General features: G+C 44.8%; 1 pseudogene; it reads left to right on the forward strand.

Annotated features, from left to right (window-relative positions):
- Nucleotides 1-2,003: 2,003 nt before the first annotated feature.
- Nucleotides 2,004-2,411, forward strand: LOC114231334 (uncharacterized protein C14orf119-like; annotated as a pseudogene).
- The last annotated feature ends 2,010 nt before the right edge of the window (nucleotides 2,412-4,421 follow it).

Consider the following 4,421-nt stretch of genomic DNA (forward strand, 5'->3'; position numbering starts at 1 on the left):
CAGCCGCCAAGGGCGGACGGGCGCCTTCGCGACGCTTTTGCGACATCGTCGCCGCTGAGCTTCCCTGCGCCCCTGGTGGCAGCGGGAGGCGCGTGCCGCGGAGCTCGTGCGCCTTTGGGTAGCGCGCCGTGCGCCGTGCGTGTCCCTCGGCTCGAAGCCCGTGGGAGGGAACATAGGCGGGGTGATCGCGTGGTCCACGTGGCGGAGAAGACGCAGCCTTCTCAGGCCCCAGCCCGAAGTTCTCCCAAGCCCGTGGCCTGCAGAAGGATCCCCTTCAGGTGTGCACGGCGTTCTCGGCTCTTTTAGGTTTAAATATTGATAAAGTGGCCCAGAAGAAGTAATCAGTGCCAACTTACAGCTCTTCTTCCTCTTTTGAGCGTTGCATATGCCAAAAATGTAGGTTTTGTAAAATGTCAATAATAATTACTGTTTACCTGAAAAGTGTGTTCATTATAACCAAGATGTGTGTGTGTAGAAAGTGCATTATCCCATTTGATGCTCCCAAAAACTCTAAGGTAGCGTTCATTAGTAACTTTACATTTATTAACATAAGAAACATTCAAACCTGTAAAGAATTTTTGTTAATTAGTACTTGAGCCCACACTGTTGACAATTGCAGGGAAGCAGAATCTCAACGGATTGAGATAATGCTATGGAAAATGGCAGTTCTGCACCTCGTTTTATAAGTTACAATCAAAAGAGAAGACATAAGTGGGTTACATGAAATCCACTGGTGATAGATTAGGGAGGCAGGAGACAGCAAAGTGTGTGGGGGGATTGGATAAAAGTTAAATGATAGATCCATACTTCTTTTACTTTGGTGGGTGCAGTATAGTAACTACTATAGTTAACAGTCAACAATTAACTCAATAACAATGAGGGGATTTGTGGTCTCTGCAGAGTGGTGCCTGTGCTTTGAGGGGTCTGGAAAAAGGAAAATTACTTTGATATTTCAAAGATATGTTATCATAGATGCAAAAAGACAATAGGCTCAATTCAGGTAAAGATTGACCTTTGTCAGGGAAGAATATGACTACCCACCATAAACTGCTTTTTAATTTTAAGTTTTAATTTCAGCCCTAGCCAGTTTGGCTCAGTGGATAGAGAGTCCGCCTGTGGACCAAAGGGTCCTGGGTTTGATTCTCATCAAGGGCACGGACCTCAGCTGCAGGCTCCTCCCCAGCCCAGGCCCTGGTCAGGGCCTATGCAGGAGGCAACCTACCAATGTATTTCTCTCACATCGCTATTTCTGTCTTTCCCTCTCTCTCTCAAAAAAAAAAAAAAAAAAAAAAAAAAAAAGTCAATGGAAAAATATCCTCAGGTGAGGATAAAAATAAAATGTTTTCGTTTCAGACCATGCAGGCCTTCCCTGAGCTATTCAGGTTAGCATGTAGCCCCTTTTCATCCACACATTTTTACAGCTAAGGAAAGCTAGACTTAGAGAGCTTAGGACACTTATTACAAAAATATCCAAAATAATAACCAGTTGTTAATTAACTGGCCCATATTATACATTAATTATTAATATAGTACTTATGTCATACATTATACTTAATGATATTAATATTCAATAATATTGCAATGTTGAGGCACAAACAAGGAGCGGGTGCGGGAAGGAGGGAAGAGCTTAAGACACTCCGGGAGAGGAGCGCGCACCCTCCCATTTCGGGCTCGCGCCGCCGCCGTTGCGGGGGAACCGGCGCTGTCTCAACTCCCACGCGAGCCCCGCCAAGCACCACGCGGCTCCGGAGGTTCGCGCTGGCGGCCTGAGCGAGCCCGCGCCGAGGCGGGCACTGCGCCTGCGCCGCGGCAGAGACTCGTCTCTACTGGGTCCGCTCCCCTCCGACGCCCGGGCAAGGCCGCCTCCTCACCCCTCTGAGCCGCTTGACCAGGGCACTCTTCTGCCCACTCTTGGCTAGGCCTCGTGGCTCCGGTGCGGCCTTGCGCCTGAAGAGGCTTCCCGTCCAGAGTCACCTCCTCCAGCTCCGCCATCTGGCGTGAGGATGCCACTGGAATCATCATCTTCGGTGCAAGCTATCCTTCCCTTCTCTCTTACCCTCAGTGCCAGGCAATCTATTAACTCCTCCCTCCCCCAATGTCTTACATCACTTCCCAGGAAATGAAGTGTATTCCTCACTGGTTTGCCAGTTGGTCAGGCACCTACAAGACCTGGTAACTAAAGCAGTGCCAGGAAAGTTGCAGCCATTGCTAGAAGGTCTGGAGCCGCTTAGTGTGTCTGCAGCCAACCGACCACCTTGATTCTCTGAGTGCCAGCTGCGTCTTTGGGATCAGTGGTTTCGAGGTTGGGCTGAGGAGGAGAGCAATGAATTGTCAGGCAGCTGGAGGTCAGTGAGCCAGACTTCGTGGCAAAGTTTTAGCAAGCGGTGGCTGCTAGAGCTGGTAAAGACTGATAGGCATTAAAATCAGAGAAGATAACCATAGTTGATGAAGCCAAAGCCACAATGGTACAGTGAGAACTTCAGATGTGCCACGTAAAGGTCGGTGGATGGTATCCTGATTCACTGACTGAGCTTGCTGACTAGGCCTGGCTATTTCAATGTTTACAGCACATCCGCTGGACTCCTAGTGTAAATGTTTTCCAACTAAGCAAACCCAGATTAGCAGTCTGCCTCTAGCTTCCTTCTTTCCAGGAGATGTTAAACCCTCAAGATGGCGTCTTTTGCAACCAGAACCAAAAGGCATAACTCATAACTCAAGCCTACTGCTGGCCCATGGCGATATAAAGTAGAACCTTCCTCCTGCCAGAGGCAGGAGAGAAAGGCGATAAAAGGTCACGTTTTTATACTTAGCTGGATTCAGATGTCTGGTTTCACCTCCCTTAGCAGATTCAGGCATAATTATGTGACATCCTAACCACTAGCTTTCCTGTGATGATTTAGAAAAAATTATGGAAAGTCAGAGAGGGAGATAATTAGTTATTCCTTCCTCCACACTGATGTGTTTGAATCCAAATAGTAATGACTTTTTCCAAAAGCATATGTGATATCCTTGGAGCTGTTAGAAGATATTCTGTAAGTTTGCTCTACAACAATATGAAAAAAAAAATGACATTTAGAGGTTGAAAGGTTTATTTTTTGATTCAAAATAAAGAATGAGTCTTTGGGAAAAAATAATATTGCAATGTTACAGAATTGTTTTCATATTCAGTTCTGAGTGAAATGGAATGTTTTTTTGCTGCTGATGGGGAGCTATTTGCCTCCCCCAAATATGCCTCTTTGGGCTATAATTTTAGGCCGGGTCCTTTTAAGAAACAGCAGACATGGTAGAAGCTCTGAAGACCAAGAAGTTGCTCTTTCTGAAAGGATATTTACTTTTATAAGGGAAATCCCCATTTTTAAGCATGTTTCCCTCACTATGCCAGGACTGCCTTCATTATCAGTAAAGAAGGCATGGACTTAATTGCATATAACAATCTTACTCTTGTTTACAGTGCTTTTCCTGGTAATCTCTCATAACTGACTACCTCCAACACCTTTTTTAGTCTTTAGAAAAAAAGTGGTATTTAAGGTGATGGCTTGTCCCAATTGGGCAAATTACTGGTGTTCTTGGGTCCTTCCCATATATACATGAGGTATATATGTTATCAAATTACATTTTGCTTTTCTCCTTGTCAACCTAAGAAACATCTAAAACTGTAGAGAACTTTTAGGAGTTTGAGCCAAACTGATGGCAATTGCTGGGAAATAAAATCTCAATGGACTGAGAAAACGTAATTGCACATAAACCCCATTTCTTTAACATGACCCCGATCTCCTTTCTGTCCATCTACTCCTTTCCTTTATCATTAAGCCCTAAGGACATCAGATTCTGATCAGCATCAAACTCTCTAAGGAATAAGAAAGGCTCAGGTCTATTGACCACAGAAACAGAGTTTTGGTCAAACTAAAGGTAACAACACCTCAGTTGTGTTACCACACCCTCACAGAACTAGACAGATGACATCGTGGTTAACATCAGGACCTGATACAATGACCAGCTACTCCCTACCCTGGTCCCAACCAATCAGTAAAGCCCACAATCCCAGTTCCCTTAATCACCATGATTAATTTTTCCTGTATATAATCTGTTCCTGTGTGGGCCATTGGGGAGCTAGGTTTGAGTGCTTGCTTACCTGATTTTGGCACCATTTCCTTAAAATCTTTACTTTCTTTGCTGCCAACTCCTGCTCATATCTTATTTGGCTTTGATGTGTGCAGGGAAATGGACCCCTTTAGTCTGGTAACAAAAATGTTCTGGAGAATGACAGTTTTGCAGCTTATTTTATACATTAGAATAAAAGGAGGAGAGGTAAAGAGGGTTACATGAAATCGGTGGTAGATTAAGAGGGTGGGAGAAAGCAAAGCAAGGAAATCTCTGATTGGATAAAAAGCAAAATGGAGAAACACTTCTTTTACATTGGT

This window comes from Eptesicus fuscus, chromosome 12, assembly GCF_027574615.1.
Source record: "Eptesicus fuscus isolate TK198812 chromosome 12, DD_ASM_mEF_20220401, whole genome shotgun sequence".
In the NCBI taxonomy this organism is placed as follows: domain Eukaryota; kingdom Metazoa; phylum Chordata; class Mammalia; order Chiroptera; family Vespertilionidae; genus Eptesicus; species Eptesicus fuscus.